The following is a 23230-nucleotide window of genomic DNA, read 5'->3' on the forward strand; positions in this document are numbered from 1 at the left end:
TTCTAGACAGACGTGGGTACTCAGAGCAAGAGCCAAGGCATAGAGGCACCAAACATTCTGGGTTGTTAAAAAGCAGTAAGTTCTCAGATGCTGAGGGTGGAGTAGGGTGTGGTGACACATAAGGCTAGGGAGGAAGTCACAGGCCAGGCCAGATCATGGAAGGCCTTTGCAGTCCATTTTTTTCATTATATGTTAATATAAGAAATTGAATATAGTTCCCTGTGCTATACAGTAGGTCCTTGTTGTTTATCTATTTTATATATAGTAGCATGTATCTGTTAAACCCCAACCCCTAATTTATCCATCCCTGTCCTTTTCCCTTTGGTAACCAGAGTTTGTTTTCCATGTGGATGAGTCTGTAAATAGACTTTGTATCATTTTTTTTTTCAGATTCCTCATGTCAGTGATAATATGATATTTTTCTTTCTCTTTCTGGTTTACTTCACTTAGAATGACGACCTCTAGGTCTAACCATGTTGCTGTAAATGGCATTATTTCATTCTTTTTATGGCTGAGTAGTATTCCATTGTGTATATATATACCACATCTTCTTTATGCAGTCATCTGTTGATGGATATTTGGGTTGTTTCCATGTCTTGGCTATGGTAATAGTGCTGCTATGAACATTTGGGTGCATGTGTCTTTTCAAATTTTAGTTTTGTCTGAATATATGCCCAGGATTGGGATTACTGGATCATATGGTAAGTCTATTTTTAGTTTTATAAGGAAACTCCATACTGTCCTCCATGGCTTCACCAATTTACATTCCTGCCAGCAGTGCAGGGAGGTTCCTTTTTCTCCACACCCTCTCCAGCATTTACTATTTATAGGGTTTTTAACGGTGGCCATGCTGACTTGTGATGTTGCCAGTTACTAGGCTCTTGTCCTGTTGCAGAAAGAATTCAGAGACGTGACACGGAGGTTAAGCAGGTAAAGTGGGGATTTATTGAGAGACAGACAGTACCCTTTCAAGGGGAGAGCGAGCAGGCTCAGGCAAGCAGCTGCCCCAAGTTTCTTCGGCAAGTTGATTACACGGGGTGTGAAAATGAATGGGCGGAATATTCATTGAGGAAGGAGGGATTTGAGGTCATATTCCTTGATTTTTCATCCCAGCTCCACCCTCCTTGGGGGAGGAGAGATTTTTGTCCTTATTTTGCTGGATCAGAAGCATCATGGTTGTCGGTGCACGATGGGTACTTCTAATCTGCAAAGCTAATTTTATTGAAATGAGGGCATAATGAACAAGAGATTACATCTGGACACTGGAGAGTCCTGCCTTTTCTCACCTTTCTCTGTCGACCTCTAGGCCCCTTGTCACCCCAAATATGTGACTGCGTGTCAGCCCAGAGGTTCCTACTTTTCTTTCTCTGCCCAGAGACCCCTGTTGTTCACATGATGTAGGGTGTCCTGCACTTGGCCCACACCCCTCCTTTTTGCCCAATTCCTGCCATTTGGCCTTCATCCCCCCTTTTTGGCTCATACCTAGCTCTCTGCCTGCTCTAACAGTGTGAGGTAAGGACATCGGAAAGAACCTGGAGCAAAGAGGACACTTACAAGGGTTTGAAGTCAAGAAACAATGTGACCTGATTTGCATTTCAGGAAGGTCCTGTCCTGCTGGCCCAGAATGAAGTCTAGCAGTGGAGAGAGCAGGAAGCTTATTGCAAACTTCTGAGCAGGGACCAGAACTGAAGCCATAGTCATGAGGGTGAAGAAGAGGTAACAAGTGGGTGCGACATTAAGAAGGAAGCACCTGGGACTTAAAGCTGATTTGTTAGGAGAGGTGAGGGACAGGGAGGCATCACCCCCAGGTTCCTGGCCTGGGTAGAGGTGGATGGTGACACCATTCTTTAAAATCAAGGTCTTTGCAAAAGAAGAAGAATAGATTTGGGAGAGAAAAAGGTAAGTTTGGTGTCCGGTGTTGGATCTTGGATGTCTGTGGGGAGCCTCAGAGGAGCTCTCCAGTAGAACATTGGCTCTCAAGGTCCCAGAGCTGAGAGACACGGGCAAGTGGGAGATGGGCGAGTGGCTGTGGAGGGTGGGAGATGGCCTGAGGCCTGAGTGCTTGAGAATGAAGACTGAGAGGCCTGGAGAGGAGCCTAAGAAGGAATTGTCAGGGAGGTAGGAGGAGACCCAAGAGGCCAGCGGAGAGTGAGGTTTTCAGGAGAAGAGGACGTGTTCGACAGCATGAGATGCCCCAGAGAGAACCCCGCAGTGAAGCTCGAGAAGAGTCCGTTGGATTGGACATTTATCAGGTCATTATTGACAGAAGCTAGAGATCTTTCGGTGGGGTAATGGGGCAGGAGGCCAAATAGGGGTAAGTCCGGGGGAGAGTGGTGTGTCAAAGAGAAGGAGCCACGATGCCAGGAAGCTGACTCCTGATGCCCTCCCTCCCTGTGTCCGTGGTGGGGCCCTGTGCTGCTGGCACCGGGGTGGCCTGGGTCTCTAACAGGCTATGAGGTCGTTTGTTTACTCATTCATTTATCCATTTGTTTATGAAGCATTTATAGAGTGTCCTTGACATGACATGCCAGGCACTGTGCTGGGGCAACCAGACCCAAAAGTAAGGCCCAGCCACTGCCCTAGAAATGCCCAGGATCTAATTGGAGAAACATCCAAAGATCAGACGGGTTTCCACGTGATAGAGTCCGCGTTATAACTGAGTTACGAGGGATGAGGGGAATCAAGGAGGGCTTCCTGGAGAAGTGTCAGTGGAGCAAGCTGGGTATTTAGAATCTGTCATATAAACAGGGGTCAGCCAGGAAACCCTGGAAGCGGGGGAGGGACATGATTGGCTTGTTGTGGTTGTTTCATGCAAATCAGTGATGAATTTTCACAAATGTCGTACTCTTACATGACCAGCACCCAGAACAAGAACCAGGGCGTGACCAGCTCCCCGGAGTCCCTCCCGTCGCCTTTCAGCCACTGGCCCATCACTATCATGGCTTCCCTGCCCCCAACCCTTTCGGGTTTTTTTACATTTGAAAAGAGTGTTCAGTCCTCATTTGTGTTTTCTGTCTTTTGCACGAGATTATGAGATTACATCTAAGAGATTCTTCCGTATCACTGCATACAGTCCTAGACGGTCACTCCTCTATGTGTCTGTTAGGAAGATGTGACAAAGATGTGAATGAGTAGATTGTGAAACTCAGTCCCTTCCTTTGCTCTGCAGTGCTGGCACCTCTAATGAACCAATAACCTTGCCTCCTCACCCTCCCCAAATGTAAACGGGTGGGGCCAGCTCTCCCCGCTTGCACACCTCTCTCCTTAAGACTCAGCATTCATTTCTCAGCCTTCATGTTCACTTAAGGGCAAGTTCTCTTGAATGTCCGTGTGTGCACATGTGTGTACATATCTGTGTGCATTTGTGTGTGTACGTGTGTGTCGGCAGGGAGGGAGGGGGATGGGACTCCATCGGGCTTGCCCCAGCCTGTGCCCCGCCCCAGCCTGTGCCCCATTTGTGGGGGGCGGCCCATGAGGGTGACAGGCTGTCCCAGACAGAGACAGGCCAGTATGCAGGGTGTGCATCTGTGATGGACAGAGGGGGAAGTGGAGCGGCGGATGGAGTGGCAGGGTATGAATGATGGAGCGAGAGCCCAGCCTGTCCCCGTAATGAAGGGACCACCCTTGGAGGAGACCTAAGTCATTACTGTCCTGCCAACTGCCACCCTCTGGAATGCTCAGGAAGCTTGCAAATCCCAGAGCAATCCATTCCCCATTTCTGCTGGAAGAAAAATGAGAAATCATACACTGGGAGAAATAAGTAATTCCTACCTGTCTTCTTAAAAATACATCAAGACCCCACAGAGAATACGCAGCCTTCAGATCCCAAGCAGCTGGGTGGTTTCTGCCGCCAAGGTTTCTGCTGCCTGACGGCTCCCCATAAAACTCCTGGAGAAGAGGTTATATTACTAATAAAACCTGCCCGTGGAGTCTCTCTTGGCTGAGCTTTGTCCTAGGAGCCCTTTATTCTTGCCTTCACCTGCTCAGAGGTTAATAAGCTCGGATTTTCAAGGGCAGCTCTGGATGTAAAGGGGAGATTGATCGGTTTCCTCTCGACCTAGAATGAAGATTTGGTCTTCCGTAAATTGACAGGAGAAATGTTTAGAGACCTGTCCTGCCATTTGAAAGGGCCTAGGGTAGATCCTGCAGGGCTGAGGGTCTTGTGGGGAGTGGTAAGCCAGGGGATCTGGAAAAAGGTAAGCACTTCTTGCCTCTGGAATAGACACTGGCTTCCCCTCCGCGGCACCCGTTTTGGGCTTTGCCGTATTTCTCTCTCACCGGCTCTCTCTCCTGCCCTGTGCCTCTCTCACCCTGTATTTGTGAGTTTCCTTGCCTGTGAGAGTCTGATAGTCTCATACACGGGGAGGGTGCCCTGTGGCCCCAGTAGGCTTAGAATATGTTGGGAGCCAAGATGTGAGAAGTAAAATGGTCTGTCCTAGAGTGTCCAGCTCCCCAGGGGCAGAATCGAGACACCGTGGTTTCAGGAGCTGTCGTCTCCTCCCTCCTGAGCTGGACTTTCACTTCTCTGTTCACTTCCCAGCAGCCTTCTGGTGAGAGTCCTCGGAGAGTCCTAGGTCATCTTCCTGTGATCTAAGTCACTGTCTTTTTTTAGTCTCCATGAATATTTTCCTGATCATGTCAAGACTTATTCTCAAGGAAAATACAGTAGAACAACCACATGAGGTTGTTAATGGCTGCTGATGGGCGACCTGGGGCCCCTGTCCTGGGCGTATTTGCATTTCAGCAGCGGTAGTGGCACACACACACCTCGGATGCTCATTCGTGGGATTTAGTGTTCTGACTTCCCGCCTTCTCAGCACGTGATAGGTGGGACTTCGCCATCCCCGTTTTAATCAGGTGTGGTCACATGACCCTCTTAGGCCAATTAAATGTTAGTGGAGGTGGCATGTGGCACTTATGGTGGAAGCTTTAAGGACCAGTGTGTGATTTGCCACATTTGTGTATCCTGCCTCAGCATTTGAAAGCCTGTTTTTTTAAATTACTTTTTATTGAAGTACAGTCAATTAGAATGTGTCAATTTCTGGTGTACAGCACAATGTCCCAGTCATGCATATACATACATATATTCATTTTCACTTTTTTTCAATAAGGGTTATTACAAGATATTGAATGTAGTTCACTGTGCTATACAGAAGAAACTTTTTTAAAATCTATTTTTACATACAGTGGCTAACATTTGTAAATCTTAAACTCCCAAATTTGTCCCTTCCCACTTCCTTTCTCCAGTAACCATAAGATTGTTTACTAAGTCTGTGAGTGTGTTTCTGTTTTGTAGATGAGTTCACAGCGTCTTTTTTTTTTAGATTCCACATGTGACTGATATCATATGGTATTTTTCTTCCTCTTTCTGGCTTACTTCGCTTAGAATGATGATCTCTAGGTCCATCCATGTTGCTGCAAATGGCATTATTTTATTCTCTTTTTATGGCTGAGTAGTGTTCCATTGTATAAATATACCACAGATTCTTAATCCAGTCATCTGTCAATGGACATTTAAGTTGCTTTCATGTCTTGGCTATTGTAAATAGTGCTTCTATGAACATTGGGGTGCAGGTGTCTTTTCGAATTAGAGTTGCCTGCAGGTATGTACCCAGAAGTAGGATTACTGGATTATATGGTAAGTCTATTTTTTTTTTTAAGTTTTGTGAGGAATTTCCATACTGTTTTCCATAATGGCTGCACCAAACTGCATTCCCACCAGCAGTGTAGGAGGGCTCCCTTTTCTCCACACCCTCTCCAGCATTTGAAAGCCTGTGTTGAAGTCAGTCTACTGACCCATGTTAGACCTGTAGGGGAGCGAGAAATAAATTTTGTTGGAATAAACTTTCGAGATACTGAGAATGTTTATAACCGTGGTATAACCCAGCATACCCGGGCTGGTAAGCAGGCTGGAATGTCGGGCATTTAACGTGGCACACCCAGCAGCACTGGTGATTAGAGGATGTGGATGCGGTCGCTGTGCCCTAACTACTGCTTAGCCGCCATGCTCCGAGCCACAGTCTTGGGAATGCAGCGTGCACCCAGCTTCTAAGCTGCGCTCACTGGGGGCACTCGCTGACTTGTAGGTGGAAAGAATATCAGAAAGTGGGCCCAGGCCCTCAACGCCGGCTTCATTCCTCCTCAGGGCCAGACACCTCCAAGTGTGTGTGTGGCCAGACAGAGACAGTCAGGCCCAGAAGGTGTCTGGGCTACGAGCCCAGGTGTGTACGTTGTTGGACTGTAATTGACATCCCTTTGCCCTGATTTGATGTTTCCCTGTGTTGCTTTTCTCTAAACATGAAACATAAATCTTTATGGTCAGTGTTAGAGGAGGCAGCCAGATCCACCCTGTGTATGCTCAAAGAGAGGCCCAAAGGCCACTGCAAATTCAATCCCATGGAGTTGTTTTTTTTAATTCTTTATTATTTATTTTATTTTATTTATTTTTTGGGGGGTAACTATGTTTGTTTATATATGTATGTATTTATGGGCACTGGGGTTTGAACCCAAGACCTCATGCATGCTACGCATGCACTGTACCTACCACTTGAGCTATACCCCCCCACTACAGAGTTTAATTGAGAACCTACTATATACCCTTAGAGATAGTCCCTGCCTTAGCTTTCACAGTTTAGCAGAGGTGATGGAACATTCAAAAGTAACAAGAACAAATTATAAATATTGCACATAGCTCGTTCATTAAATAAACATTTAGTGAAGACGACTGGGTCCTAGGTACTAGAAGTTATAGAGAGTGCAGATGTGTGACTAGACAGTAATAGAAATATTTAGGAGCAGTTATCTCCTTCTGGTGCAGGGAGAAGTTCTAGACACCATTGTCTCATAACAAACCAACCCCCAAACCCCATGGCTTAAAATAGCCATTGCATTAAATTCACAGATTCTGTGGGTTTAGAATCCAGGCAGGGCAAAGAGGAAATGGCTTATCTCTGCTATTAACATCTTGAAAAGCATGGAGGTTGTAGGTGACCTTGTGGCCTGGGACTGGAGTCATCAGAGAGTCCTTTGCTGACATGTCTGGTGTCTGGACTGGGAAAACTCAAAGAGTTGGCTCTGCTGGAACTGACAACATGCAGGTAGCCTTTCAGTGTGGCTTGAAGTTTCTCAAAGTATAGAGGCTGAGTCCCCAGAGGGAGCACTGAGAAGGGGTATCATGAGAGTGCGTGTTCAAAAGAAACAGGTAAGGCCTTTTGTGACCCAGCCTCGGAAGTCTTATAGTGTCACTTCCTCTGCATTCCATTGGTTATCAGTGAGTGACTAAGACCAACGCAGATTCAAGTGCTGAGACACAGACGCCACCTCTCAATGAGAGAAATGTGCAAGAATTTATAGACATATTTTAAAACCATCACAGTAAGGGAGGCTACGGAGCTTGCAAGTTATCTAAATAGGTTTTATTTTAACCTTCTTAGTAACAGAACCTCTCTGTTGTTAGACAGTTAACTCAGATTTTTTTGTAATCTATGTTTCCCAGCCTCCCTTGAAGATGCAGGTGTCCAGTGAGTTTTAGAATAGCACGCTGGGATATGGTCACCCCATGCCAGAGAATAAAACCCATATACATTGTAAAGGATTGAGTTGCATCTAATAATTATTGGTACAATCAGAAACAATGAAAAAAATAATGTTCTTGGACCAGTGTTACATCCTGCATTCAGAATTTCTGAAACAATTTACTTTCACAACCAAGAAGGCTGTGTGATTTCTAAAAGCAATCAGGAAATTATTTTAATTTCTTGGGTACGCTGTCCAAGGGAAAACTAAAAAGATAAACCAAATTTTGTCCACTTAATCTCTGAACATACATCCCACTGTAACCTTCAGCTGCCCTGCTGAGAGAAAATGGAGTGTGGTGGTAAACAGCACGGTTCTGAGGGCTGGATCTCTAGATAGCTGTGTGATCTTGAGTTGGTAACAGTCTCCCTATGCCTCAGCTTCTTCAATATAAAATGGTAATAATTCACGCCTGCTTCAAAGAGTCATCATGAAGTTAAAGAATGGTCAGCCTTGAATAGTGTTTGAAAGGTCGGAAGAATTCAGTAAGTGTTAGAAATGGCAGATGCTAATTTTCAAAATATGTCTGTATCTTTACAACATTAAAGCTCCTTGGAAGGCATACATCGTGCCATGTTCGTGGAGTGCTAGTGTAATGTCATACACATAATCAGCTCTCAGAAAACATTTGCTTGTTAAGTTGGTTGAGTTTAACACCCCCTTCAAGGAGTTGGTGTACACCGACAATGGGAAAGGAGCAAGGCTGGGGAGAAATTTGGTTTTGAGATGTTACATCACATATACATGATCCAGAAATCCACTTTGATTCATTCACGACTCGTTTTGTTTTTCAAGTTTTAAAAAACAAAACTCAATTTACAAGTCTCTTAGGGAACTAGATGAGTAAACAAGTCCACTTGTCTCAGGTTATTTGATGCTGGAATAACATCTGTAGCCAATGTTCAGATGCCACTGTCTACCCGTTACCAGCCTCCAATCCGTCCATTGATTCAGCCATTAAATCATCACTGAGCTCTTACTACATGCCACAGTCAGTGCTAGGCAGTGGGTCTATGGATTCTTCCATCCCCTCGTGATCCTTACAACCCAGTGGAAAGAGAGACTTCAAATAGTCGTGCAAAGAAATGCAAAATTGTAACTGCAACCAAGTGCTCTGAAGAAAAACAGTACAGGCGCAGTAATGTTTCCCGAGGAAGTAAGGTGTACGCAGGCACAGGGGTGGGGGCAGGGGCGTGTCTGTGTGTGTTCAGGTACTTGGATGCTTACATATGTATGCGGGTATATGCAAGTGTCCAGCATGTGTTATAAAATTTGGGGTATCATGAATTTTATTGTTAACAGTTGACAATCTAAAGCAAATTGCTACTTTGATGTGATATTGTACATAGTCTGTGTCCAGCTCCTTTCCAACTATTAATAATAGCTGACATTTATTGAGCACTAACAGATACTGTGTCAAAAGCTGGAATACTCCCAGTAACACCCTGGGGCAGGAACTCCCATCACCACCCTTTGAGGATGAGGGGCTGAGGCAGGTGAGCTCGGTACCGTGTCCTAAGCCAGCCACCGAGCTTGTGTCTCTGCCAGGTGCTTTGGTCTCCTTTCATCAAACACAGTAGAGAAGTGGATCCTGTGGAAGGCGGAGGCAGGCAGGATGTGTATGGAGATGCAGGGAGCAAGGACGCAGTGATTGGTCAAAGGATCACAAGAGGTGGGCTTGGGAGAGCGGCTGAGTTGGGATCTCATTGGCAGTGACTGGTCCCTGGCGCTCCCTGAGTGAGCTTGACTGCTTCCACCACTTCAACAGCCTCCTCTGTTCAGATGGCCTCTCATCTCAGTCCCTGGCTGAGGCTGAAGGTGTGAATGGCTAGCTGTCCTCTGAACACTTCTGCTAGATGGTGTCCAGCCCTTCCAGTTCAGTGGGACCAAACTCATCCTCTCCCTCACCCCATCTCCTGTTTCTCTCCTGTTCTCTCGTCACCATTTATGGCATGAATTTCAGATGCATCTTCAATTTCCCCCATCCCCAACATTAGGTGAGTTGATTGCATCTCAGAAACAGCTTGTTTAACACCAAGATAATTCCGTCCTGAGGCTCTTGTCTGATGACAGTGTGGCTCCCGGAGTCCCCTTTGGGAAGTGACTTTCTCCACTGACATTCCTTGTCCTCTCATTCCTCGAAATCTCGGTCCCCATATGACAACACACCCATGCGCCCATGCTTTTCAGCTCTGGTGTCAAGAAAGAAGTGTTTCTGTGCTTGAAAGGTGAATGGCTCTGGCCACACAGAAGGTTCCCAGGGATTTCCATGACAGGGAAGTAGGTCAAGGGTCTCCTTCTTTGGGAAGAGATAATGACGTCAGCAGATGCACCACTCTTTGAAAACTGAACTTGGCAATTCCTCAAAAGCCAAGCCTTGGATCCCTCCCAGTGGCTTGCTAGCAGGCCCTTCAAAGAAGCCGGTTTCAGACTGCCCTGAAGTCATTTGTGAAGGAAGCCAGCTGCTCAGAGAATCCAAAGCCAGTTTTTCAGAGGCCTATGCCAGGCTGTGCTTCTGTGCAGTGTGCATTTCAGGCTGTGTGTGAGGGGCTGCGTGTATGTGCCTGGGTGGGTGGACAGGGACATCTAAATTTCCCAGGTGGTCGAGCAGGGAAAGGATGTCCCGTCAAAGAGAGGGATGAGCTAACTGAAGCTGCTAGTGATTGGGGCACTTTGAGAAGGACTGGGTTTGAGAGAAAACTGACATCCATGTCTGCACCAAATATTAATGGCCAGTAACATTTGTGAAGAACCTAATGCGATTAAAAGTACCTCACATGTGGTATCACTTAGTCCTTGTAAGAATTCCAAAGGAGGCTTCTTTTATCCCCTCATTTGCTTCTCCTTCAGAGTATTTGTCATAATGACAATTACGCGTTTCTTTTGAGATTTTTTAAATGGCTGTCTTCCCTACTAAATTTTAAGAATCATGAGGACAAAGCGTATTTTCACTTCACATTCTACGCCCGGCACCTATAGCAATGCCCTGGCATGTAATAGGTGCTCAACTAACACTCAGCGGATGAAGGAATTCAGGAATTAAATGGATGCCAGCCTGATGAGGATGCGATATTACGTCACAGTTGTGTAAAACCTTATCTAAGGTAAAACACATCCCTGACAAATATGCATCCAGGACTTATGTTTTTAAATAATGAGAGACTTTATTATTATTTTACTTTATGCCTAATGCACACACAGACTTTAAAGACTTTTTACTTTGAAATAATTATAGATTCAGAGGAAGCTGCAAAGAAATTTATGGGAAGTCCCATATATCCTTCACCTCTCTTTCCCCCAATGTTGGAATTTTGTAAAACTATAGTATAATTCCAAAAGATATTAAAAGAAGTTTTGCTTTAAAAAAAAGAACCTGAAGAAAGTAAAATCACTACCTCCAAAAGATAGCTGCACCCCCCCATTCATTGCAGCATTATTTACTAAGACATGGAAGCAACCTAAGTGTCCACCGATGGATGACGGATAAGAAAATGTGAGAGATATATGAATATTATTTAGCCATGAAAAAGAAGGAAATCCTGCCATTTGCAACAACATGGAGTGGACCCTTAGGGTATTATGCTAAGTGAAATAAACCATACAGAGAAAGGCAAATACTGTATGATCTAATTTATATGTAGAATCTAAAAACAAAACAAAACAAAACAAAGACAGAAAACCAAGCTCACAGATACAAAGAACAGACTGATAGTTGCCAGAGGTGGGGGACAGAGGGGTGGGATGTGAAATGGATGAAGGTAGACAAAAGGCACAAGTTTCTAGTTACAAGATGAATTAGTCCTGGGGATGTAATATACAACAGACTACAGCTAACACTGCTGTATGATCACAAGTTGCTTAAAGTGTAGCTTTTAAAAGTTATTGCAAGAAAAAAATGTTGTAACTACATATGGTGAGAGAGATTAACTAAACTTACTGTGGTGATCATTTCACAACATACGTGTATATCAGTTCGTTGTGTTGCGCACCTAAAATGACTACAATGTTCCACTTCAATTCTATCTCAGTTATAATAACAGAAAGGACCTGAAGGATGAAAGAAGTTGTGCAGGACAAAGCAGACCACCTCTCCAGCTGTGCCGCCAAAGTGCGCAGCCACTAACAGCCCCTCCCATATCTGGAGGCCCCCCTCTCTGCTTAACTCAGGTGAATAAGGAGGGTGATTGACAAGTGCCCATGGATGTGGGCCCCAGAAACACAATTAGCTGCTCCAGTCTCTGTGTTCCTTGGAGCCTCCTCGGGCCTCCTCGGGCCTCCTCATCCTCCCCCAGGGACTGAGAGCCATGCCTCAGAGTTGGTTTTACCACTTTGCTGCAATCACTGAGTCTCACTCTCAGCACTTATTAAGGGTAGGACTTAGGGAAGAAACCTGAACTTTTTTCACCCTTGTGCATAGTATTTACTGGAATGGAAACTTGAATCTCTGGAGGCTGGTGTCTGATGCATTGGATCTCCCCTACCCTCTTCCTCATAATGCATATTCTTATCACCAAGAAACAAACAAACAAACAAACAAACAAACAACCCTGGCAAACATTTGACAAATCAGAAGCCTGGTGTGTGTTTTGTTTCCAGGGCAGCTAAGGCTCTCTCAGCCAGGTGCGCAGACCATGTGCCCCACCCGCTGCTCCTTACTTAGCACGGTAGGAGTTAAATGCACTTCTTTCCTCCAGCCAAATCAAGTTCCCCTGTGGCTGGTGGGCTTGAAGCTCACAGATGTGTTGGAAGCATCTGATTTCTGTACCATCCTGTTACCTTAGCCCCCATCCCAAGGTATGGAACTTGTTTACTTGTCTCCCCCCAGAAAACAAGGAGGAAGATGAGAGCAGGAATCTTGAGTCAAGTAATTCTCTTTATGCTTGTGGATTCAGTGAAGGACGAATGACATCACTATTGAATGTCAGTTCTTGATTTGTTGGGAATAAAATTTGAAATAATGAATTGCCCATCTTCACCAGCCAGTTAATCCGGCTGAATTAAACCTTAGGCCGACCTCCCCCCGACCCTTCCCCCGCCCCCCACCCCACCCCCATCTCATTATCTCTTGGAGCCATTTTGGTGTTGCTTTGGCAACAGCGTGAGTATGAATTTGGTTTCTGGTGAGTTGTCTCCTCCTACATCTCTGCACTCTGCTCCGGGATCCAGTACAAGGGAGAGACCTCTGTGTCACTGCAGTGCTGACGCACATGGGCCTTTCTGGGGGACCAGGATCTCTAGGAAATTATACACATAGACAGTTGACTATGTCATACATCCAGGGTCCGTTCAAGCTTGGTTGCTTCCCAGAAAAGACATCTCTTAAATTTTCTGTTTTGTTTTGACTTAAATTATCTGACGTGGTTGTCCGAATAATGATCAAACTAATCAGACGATTATCTATGTATTTTAATACCAGTTATATGTGCCATGAGCTGAACTTGAATTATAAGGAAATGAGGCCTTTTTTTTCTGATTAGCTGACAGCTTTTAAATTATTTTTTAAATGTAGACGTTTTTCATTTAGTTTGCTTTATTTATGTCTATTGGGACATTCTGGGATACTTCCAAATTTTTATTCCAGGCAGCCTGCCAGGGTCACAAAAGCACAAAGGTAGATAGGCTGAATAATTCAGCTTTGCCCAAATTTATGATTAGCCCAGAGGCTTCTCAGGCAGATAAAGAGATGCCAAACATTGAAATTAGAAATTCCTCAGACTGAGGAAAATAAACTTGACAACTGATTTTGTAAACGATTCTGAGTCATATCACTTGGGACTTTTTTATTGCACAAATAGGGTCGCCTTCCTACCATGTTGAACTTCTATAAACAAATACTTGTCTTGTAAGGAAAGGTCCCTGGGGCTGCTGCAGGGGTGAGCGCCCCGAGAAGCCTGGTAGGTCTGTCTCTTAGATGCATCTTCCGTCATTTTATCATTATGGTTTTGGTAGTCTTTTGTGTACCACTCCATTCTGCACCATTTCTTTCCAACTTATTAAATACATGTAAATTGATGGACCTCGAAAAAAAAATACACAGTTCTGTCTCCTGAAGTGCTTATTTATTTAATTTAGACCAGGCTGAACAAATACTTCACCTGTAGAAAGGGAATTCTTTTATAAAGTCCAGCATGTTGATTATGGAATGTGTTGTATCATTAGCCTGACAAATATGGCACTCCACTTAGGTAACTGTTGAACATTTACTGGTGGAAATAGCTCATATAAGTGAATGACATGGTTCAAGGTTTGGACCTGAGCCATTTCATGTGCACTGTAAGGCACAACAAAGAAATGGAAGTAAGACTTCTTTTGTCTCGGTGGAGATGACCAAGGTCTACCATGGATAATGGATGCAGTCTTTCTCAGCGTACCACAGCTGTGTTGGTCGTGTCACAGTCTGATGATGGGTTCCTGCTGCATATTCCCAACCAGGGGACAATTCCTTCCCAGAGTCACACATAAAACACCCCCTTCATATATTTCCCTTCTGGTATGCTATGTCCTCACTATCTTCAAAGTGAACAGTTTTGGTATCAAACCTAGAGACATAATATGAAGAGCATCTAGCTCTAGTGCTTTGAAATTTTTTTCTTGGCACTGTTAAATATAACAGTATATTTTAGCCAAACATTACTGGAATTTTCTCTTTTTTTGTTTCCATAGCAGTCAGTGTGTTCATGCTATGTGACAGGAGAAAAATGCTTATTTCTACATTTATTTTGTGTGTCACTTCATCCCCAAGTGACTGATCTTTTAAAGCAAAGTATTTGGCATTCTTCTTTCAAAGCTCTAAATTAGTTCTCCTTTCCTCTCCAATGCTGACTTTCAGCATAGAGACACATAAAGTGATGTTAAAAAACAACATCGAAACAAAGCTTGGATTTGGGTTGGTTTTTTTTTTTTTTTAGATTAGGGTTTTTTTAAAGCAACTTTATTCACATACCATTCATATACCAATGCAATTTAGCCATTTAATGTGTACAGTTCCATGGTGTTTCATATATTCAAGGAATTGTGCAAATTTCCCTACTAATTTTAGAATGTTATCGCCCCTAAAAAATATACCCATGAGAAGTCACCTCCCATTCTTCCCTTCCCCAAGCCCCTGGCAACCACTAATCTACCTTCTGTCTCTACAGATTTGGCTGTGGAACACATTTGTTATGAATGAATTCATATATGATCTTTTGTGACTGCCTTCTTTTCCTTAGCGTAACATCGTCAAGGTTCATTCTTGCTGTAGCATGTATTAGTTCTTCATTTCTTTTCATTGCTGTGTAGTATTCCACTGTATGGCTGTATCACGTTTTGCTTGTCCTCTCATCAGTTATAGATATTTGAGTTGTTTCCACTTATTGGCTATTTTGAGTAATTTTGCTATAGGTATTTGTAAGTGTTTGAATGGACATATATTTTCAAATCTTTTGAATTTATACCTAGAAATTGAATTCCTGAATCATATGGTAATTCTCTGTGTGACATTTTGAGGAACTGCCAAATGGTTTTCCAAAGTGGCTAGACAAATTAACATTCTCACCAGCAAAGGGTTTCAATTTTTCCATGTCTTTGCCAACACTTGTTATTATGAGTCTTTTTGATGATAACTATCCAAGTAGGCATGAAGTGGGATCTCACTGTGGTTTTGAGTTGCAGCTCCCTAGGGACTCATAATACTGAGTATCTTTTCATGTATTTATGGGGCTTTTGTATATCTTCTTTAGAGAAATGATTATTTAGAAACTTCATTCATTTTTAAATTGGGTTCTTTATATTGCCAAAGTTGTTGTCTGATTCCCTTAACAGACATATGATTTGCAAATATTGTAAAGCATTTCCTCCACTTATATGGGTTGTCTTTTCACTTTCTTAATGGTTTTCTCTGAAGCATATTGTTTTTAATTTTAAATCAAATTCAATTTATCTGGTTTTCCCTTTGGCATTTGTACTTTTGGTATCATATACAAAAGAACCAGTGCCTAACTCAAGGTCACAAGATTTATTCCTATGTTTTCTTCTAAGAATTGTATAATTTTTAGCTCTACATTTAGGTCTAAGATTTATTTTGAGTTAATGATGTAAGAAAGGAGTCCAACTTCATTCTTTTGCATGTGGATATACAGTTGCCCCAGCACCATTTATTGAAGAGACTATTTTTTCCCTGACTAAATTGTCTTGGCACCCTTGTCAAAAATCAACTAACCATAAATATAAGGGACTTATTTCTGGATTCTAAGTTCGATTTCACTGGTCTATATGTCTATCCTAATCTGGTACCACCCAGACCCAATTATCATACCTCTGTAGTTAGTTTTTAAATTGGGAAGTGTGAGTCTTCCGTCTTGTTTTTCTTTTTCAAAATTGTTTTGGTTATTCTGGGTCCTTTGGATTTTTACTGATTTTAGCAACACCTTGATTATTTCTGCAAGAAAGCCAGCTGAGATTTTTGGTAGGGACTGTGTTGAATATGTAGGTCAATTTGGGGAGTATTGTCATCTTAACAATAATATGTCTATTTATCCACGAATGAGATATCTTTTCATTTATTTATATTTTATTTAATTTCTTTTCAACAATGTTTTGTAGTTTTCAGGGTATAAGTTTTGTACTTAAGGACATTTATTCCTAAATATTTTATTCTTTTTGATACTAAAGTTCTTAAAATTCATTTTTTTAATTAAAAAAAAATTTTTTACTGCTGTTGATGGGCTTCTTCCTTTACTTTTTTTTGAATTGTTTTTAAAAAAATTTATTGAAGTATCATTAGTTTACAATGTTGTGTCAGCTTCTGTTGTACAGCATAATAGTTCAGCCATACATATACACACATATATTTGTTTTCATATTCTTTTTCATTCAAGATATTGAATATAGTTCCCTGTGCTTTACAATATAAACTTATTGTTTATCTATTTTATATATAGTAGTGTGTATCTGCAAATCTCAAACTCCCAACTTATCCCTTCCCACCCCATTCCCCCCTGGTAACCCTAAGTTTGTTTTTATGTCTGTGAGTCTGTTTCTGGTTTATAGATAAGTTCATTTGTCTTTTTTTTAAGATTCCACATATAAGTGACATCATATGGTATTTTTCTTTCTCTTTCTGGCTTACTTCACTTCGCATGACAATCTCCAGGTTCATCCATGTTGCTTCAAATGACATTATTTGAATACTATAATGGAATACTATTGTATTCCATTGTATATACACATACCACAACTTCTTTATCCAGTCATCTGTTGATGGACATTTGGGTTGTTTTCATGTCTTGGCTATTGTATATAGTGCTGCTATGAACATTGGGGTGCATGTGTCTTTTCAAATTTGAGTTCCCTCCAGATATACGCTCAGGAGTGGGATTGCTGGATCATATGGTAAGTCTCTTTTTAGCTTTTGAAGGAATCACCATACTGTTTTCCACAACAGCAGCACCAAACTACATTCCCATCAACAGTGTATCTGGGTTCCCTTTTCTCCACACCCTCTCCAGTATTTATTGTTTGTGGACTTTTTAATGATGGCCATTCTGACTGGTATGAGAATGTTATCTCATTGTAGTTTTTATTTGTATTTCTCTGATATTTAGTGATATTGAGCATTAAATTCATTTTTGGATTGTTCCTTCCTAGTGTGTAGAAATACATTTGATTTTTGTCATTAATCTTATATCCTACAATATTGCTGAACTTAATTTTCTATATATAAGGTCATCTCATCTGCAAATAGAGAATAACGTAAAAATTATTTTCCAATCTGGCTGCCATGAATTTCTTTCTTCCTTCCTTCCTTCCTTTTCTTTCTTTCTTCCTTCCTTCCTTCCTTCCTTCCTTCCTTCCTTCCTTTCTTTCTTTCCTTTCTTTCTTTTCTTCCTTCCTTCCTTCCGTCCTTTCTTTCTTTTCTTTTCTTTCTTTTCTTACTTTCTTTTCTTACTTTCTTTTCTTTCTTTTCTTACTTTTCTTACTTTCTTACTTTCTTTCTTTCTTTCTTCCTTCCTTCCTTCCTTCCTTCCTTCCTTCCTTCCTTCCTTCCTTTCTTTCTTTCTTTCTTTCTTTCTTTCTTTCTTTCTTTCTTTCTTCCTTTCTTCCTTTCTTCCTTTCTTCCTTTCTTCCTTTCTTCCTTTCTTCCTTTCCTGCCCTTTCTACAACCTCCAGTACAATAGTGAATAAAAGTAGTGAGATCAGACTTGCCTTGTTCCATATCTCAGGAGAAAGCATTCAGTCTTTCACTATTAAGTATAAGGAAAGCTTTTATGTTTATTATGTAGGACTGCTCACTATCTATGCTGGACTCTTCTGGGTGGTGGGAGACAGATATATACATGCAGACATCATGATGTAGGATGGAGAACAATTAGCTCAGATGTTGATCATTGGATCTTCTATTGCTTTTTTCCTTTGTTTTATTTTATGTTTTGTCCTCAGCTCTGTGTAATATGAGCTAACGAGGTCTATTATCTTCATCATCATGCTCTCCTCTGTGGTCTGCTGAAGGTCCCTTCTCTTGTTTTATTTCTGTTATTTCCCTTTTTGTTTCTAATTCTCACTTCCATCCCACTTTCCCTCTCCTAGGCACCATTCTAATGTGCTGATACACGTCCCAAGTATGCATGTATCCTTTAAAAGCACTTCGTGCTGTTTTGTATCTGTGTGTTTTAGTGGACACAAGTGGTATTAAAGGCGATGTGCTGTATGTATCAGTCTGTTTCCTGATTTTTTTTTCTTAACATTTTGTTTTATCATATCTCCATGCTGATGAACATACCTTTAATCTGTGGCTTCTAACTGCTCTATCCTAATCCATGGCGCATCCACTATTTTTTTTTTTAATCTGGCCTTATTGTGATGGATACCAAATTGCTTTTCTCCACACCCTCGTACCACACACAATGTTGAGAAAAACATCCTCATTAGTTATTTTCTCACAGACCTATCCAAGAATTGCTCTGGGGTATTCAAGAAAGAGCTTTCTGTCTCTTTTGTCTTAAACATATTTCAGGTCATGCAAAATTATCAGTTTATTTTCTAGAACAGCTCTCTGAATTTCCATTTCCAACAGCAGTGCATGGAAGTTCTTGGCCTGCTCATAAACACTTGCCTTTTTTTTTTTTTTTTTTAAGTTTTTTAGGTTTTGCTGTTCTTAAGGGTACAATGTGAATTCTTTGTTTTCATTGTTATTTCCCTGACTTCTAGTGAAGCTGAAGGTTTTTTCCATGTATTTCATCCTTCAGACTTCCCTATCTGTAATGTGTTTATCCAGATTCTTCACTTATTTTTCTATTTGATTTCTTGATTTTCCCTATTGATTTACAGGAGTTATTTGTATATTTTAAATGTTCATCCCCATCAATTTTATTTTTTAATTTATTTTTATTTATTTTTTTTTATTGAAGTATAGTTTACAATGTTGTATCAATTTCTGGTGTACAGCACAATGCTTCAGTCATACATGAATATACACGTATTCGTTTTCATATTCTTTTTTTACTGTAAGCTACTACAAGATACTGAATATAGTTCACTGTGCTATACAGTATAAACTTGTTTATTTTATATATACCAGTCAGCATCTGCAAATCTCGAACTCCCAGTTTATCTCTTCACCTCCACTTCCCCCTGGTAACCATAAGTTTGTTTTCTATGTCTGTGAGTCTGTTTCTGTTTTGTAAGTAAGTTCGTTTGTCTTTTTTTACCCCCATCAATTTTAGATATTGCAAATATCTCCTTCCAGGTGGCCATCAGCCTGTTTTTATTGATATTATTATTATTGTTAAGTATATTTTAGTTCTGTGGAGCTAATGGATTAAAAGGATGACAGTGGTCTCAGCTTATTGCTTGAGAATATATGTGAGAAATTTTAGAAATATGAAAGATTCAAGTATCCATCCTCTCAGATCCTAAATGGGCCCAGTCACCAGCAACAAGATTCTGATGAGAGTGACTGTTATAAAATGCACACACACACACACACACACACACACACACACACACACACACCACTCCCTTCTTTAAGTGATTAATCTCTTGGTTCAGTACTCAGTGACTTCTTCTCATTGGTTTTCTTTCCATATTCCTTTCCTTCCCTTTATTTCAAAGAAATTTTATAAATGAATAGTGATCTGTACTTTTAAAAACACCAACAGAATACCCATTAGGATGACTTTTATTTAAAAAAAAAAAAAGCAGAAAATAATAAATGTTGTCAAGAATCTGGAGAAGCTGGAAATCTGTGCCTTGCTGGACAGAATGTAAAATGATACAACCTTGTGGAAAATAGTATTGTAGTTCCTCAAAAAACTAACCATCGAGCTACCACCCAAACCAGCAACCCTGCTTCTGGATACATACCAAAGCATTGAAAACTGGGACTTGAACAGATATTTACACAACTATGTTCATAGCAACAATAGCCAAAAGGTGGAAATGATCCAAATGTTCACTGATGCATGACTGGATAAACAAAATGTGTTATATTTACACAATGTAATATTCAGCCTTAAAAAAGGAATAAAATTCTGATACATGCTGCAACATAGATGAATTTTAGAGACATTATGCTAAGGGAAATAGGCCAGTTACAGAAGGACAAATAGTGTGTGAATACACTTATATGAGGGACCTAGAATAATCACATTCATAGAGACAGAAAGTAGAATGGTGGTTGCCAGGGCCTGGGGGGAGGAAGGAATGGGGAGTTATTGTTTAATGAGGACTGAGTTTAAGAAGATGGGAGAGTTCTGGAAGATGGATGGTGGTCATGGTTGTACAATGATGTGAATGTACTTAATGCCACTGAACTGTACATTTAAAAATGGTTAAAAGGTAAATTTTAGGTTATGCATATTTTATCACAATTAAAAAAAAAAACACCATCAATGGACAAGTTGATGACTATATACCTTTGCTGCACCCACCTATGGAGGTGAATTAAAGAGATTTTGATCCTGGGAGAAGCAACAGCCCACAGGACCTTTTCCTACTGCTCATGCGAAGGTGTGCAGGGCTGGACTGAAGCCTGCCCTGAAAAGCCCCTAGGATGGAAAAGTTTTTTGCAGTGTAGAGCCAGCAGCCTGATACCTGAAAATTACCTAGTGGGTCTGGTAATGGATGGGCTACTGTTGAGTAAAGCAGGACCAGGGGACAGAACATTAATGAAGTGGCTTCCTAGGTTAGCAGAGGGTACAAGTATAAGTGTGAAGTTACTGAAAGCTCACCTGACATCCTCACTGTGGCCTGGCCACCTGAGCCTACTGACCTAGGCATGCCTTAGTGACAGATAAGAAATGCACCAAAAAATGCACTATGCTCTTCAACATCAAGTATACCCTTAACCTGGTTAGGCAAACACTTGCCACCCCCCCACCCACCCAATATCCACATGCTTGAGCGTCTCATTTCTGCTGACCCACGAACTAATGGGGGTGCAGGTCACTCCCAGACAGCTACCTGCAAGCTCCCCAGAGCCCTGAGTATGGGCTATCCAACAGCTCTCTGCAGCTAATGGATGACTCCACCAACTTTTTCAAAAGACAAAATACCCAGAAATAAGGTAAACCCAGAAGTCATTTCCGCTGCAAGGAGTTCAAGGAGATTGGAGGCTGACTGTGGTGATGAACTGACCCATAATGGTGACAGTCTAATATTGTCCCTTAGTGCTGCAACAGGCTTCAGGCACAGAAGAGCTTGGGAAAAATCTCTTTAGAAAAAGATGAGGCACAGATAATGGTTTTATTTTGTCTGAATCAAACAGGAAATCACATCCCAGACCCTTTCGATCACTCTGCGATATCATTACCCCACTCCATCAACGCTCCTCATCACCTCTGACAAGGAGACCTCCATGATGGCTTTTACGCTGGAGAAATGGATGTATCGGCTGTTCGTGTGACCTCGGAGGGGAAATATATGCAAACTGAGAAGTGTCCACAGGGGCCATCCCTCTTGGTGGCGGCGTGTGGGAGTGTAGTTGACATGCTGTTTCTGGAACGAGATCTCTTTTTCAAAATAGATCTTTGAGAGAAAATGCCAATCTCCTCTCACCCTCTTCTCACCACCTCTTCTCCATGCAAGTTCTGTCTGGTCCCGTGATAGGTGTCACTCTCTAGAATCAGCAAAGAAAGAAAGAGGACTGGGTGCTCTTCTCTGGAACTTCATTGCTATCTGACCTTTGTTGATAGCCTCCCGTGTCCTGACACCAGACTATCCAGCCCTCATCCTGCCCCTGCCTCAGACCATCTGGTGTTGAGAACCCTGGAGAAGGCTCTGCTTGTACATAGAAGATGACCTATTAGGCAAAGTCTCTGTTTGGTTTTCTCATTTCAGTCCTGACTATGTTCTGTGTGTGTGTGTGTGTGTGTGTGTGTGTGATGCAAAATCATACACACCCCAAGCCCAGTATGCAGAATATAATGTAAAATTTTGCCAACTCCACAGTTCTCTCTGCAAGAAGAGACAGCATCTCTGAGGGGTTTTCCAGGTGTAGCAGTTGGGGATTCGCACATTCAAAAAGACAAGGTGTCCCTCTTGTTCTCAGAGAAGAGGTGGGGCAGCAAAACAAATGATGAAATGATGGAAAATACTGATGACCCTTGAACAAAGTGGCTTTGTGTGGGTCCACTTATATGTGGATCTTTGTTTTTTCCAATAGTAAACACACCGGTACTGCGTGATCTGAGTGGCTGAAACCAGGGATGTGGAACTGTGGATACGAGGAACTATGTATACAGAAGACAGACTATAAATTATACGTGGATATTCCACTGGGGGGAGGGTGGATGCTCCTAATACCCATGTTGTTCAAGGATCAGCTGTACTTGATGAGATCCTAGAAATTATAGACACTCAAATGAATGATATCATGAATATACAAGTGTGTATATACACGTAGGTATGCATAATTTGTCCATGTAGACACACACACATACATGTACACTTTAACACAAAGAGAGATCACTTAAGTCTGAAAAGTCCTGTGAGTTAGGTAATATTATTTCTACTTTACAGATGAAGCACTTAAAGTTTTGTGAGTTCAAACTATTTTGAACACCCAAGACTGAGATTCCAACTTAGACGGCCTGGGGCCAATGGACACGTCATTTTCGTCTGCTCAGTGTCCATCTCCCTTCCAGTGATGACATTGCCGTTGGCCCTTTTTCGGAACCAGCCTTCCCCCATGTGCAGATTTCCGGGGATATGCCTCCTCTGCCCAAAAGGCAAGTAGGTGAGCAAAGTCAGGTTAAGTAGACTTTCTCTCCTGTTAATCTGAATCCTGAAAGGAATGGTGCAATGATGGTGGGGGTGGATTCACCCCAGTGGTTGTTGCTGAGAGAAACTGTCGCACTTGGTCCTGCATTCCAAACTCTTGAGACTGCCCTGGGCCATGTCCTTCCCGAGGGCTGCTCCCTGAGGTTGCCCCCTGTGCCGTGAACTTCCCTTTTGAGTGGGCAGGCGGATGCAGGGGTGGAGCGTCAGATGCCCTCTCTCGGGACGGGAGCTCGTGGTCCAGCCACAAGCAGGACCGGCCCCCAGTGGCTCCCAGCAGAGGCCCTCCCAGAACCTACCCTCAGCCACATGGAGCTCCCTCACCTAGTTTAGAACCTCTGCCAGGGGCAGGCTGCTGGGGTTAAAGACTCAGCTCCCTTGCCTCCATCTGGAGCACCCT

This window comes from Camelus bactrianus, chromosome 19, assembly GCF_048773025.1.
Source record: "Camelus bactrianus isolate YW-2024 breed Bactrian camel chromosome 19, ASM4877302v1, whole genome shotgun sequence".
NCBI lineage: Eukaryota > Metazoa > Chordata > Mammalia > Artiodactyla > Camelidae > Camelus > Camelus bactrianus.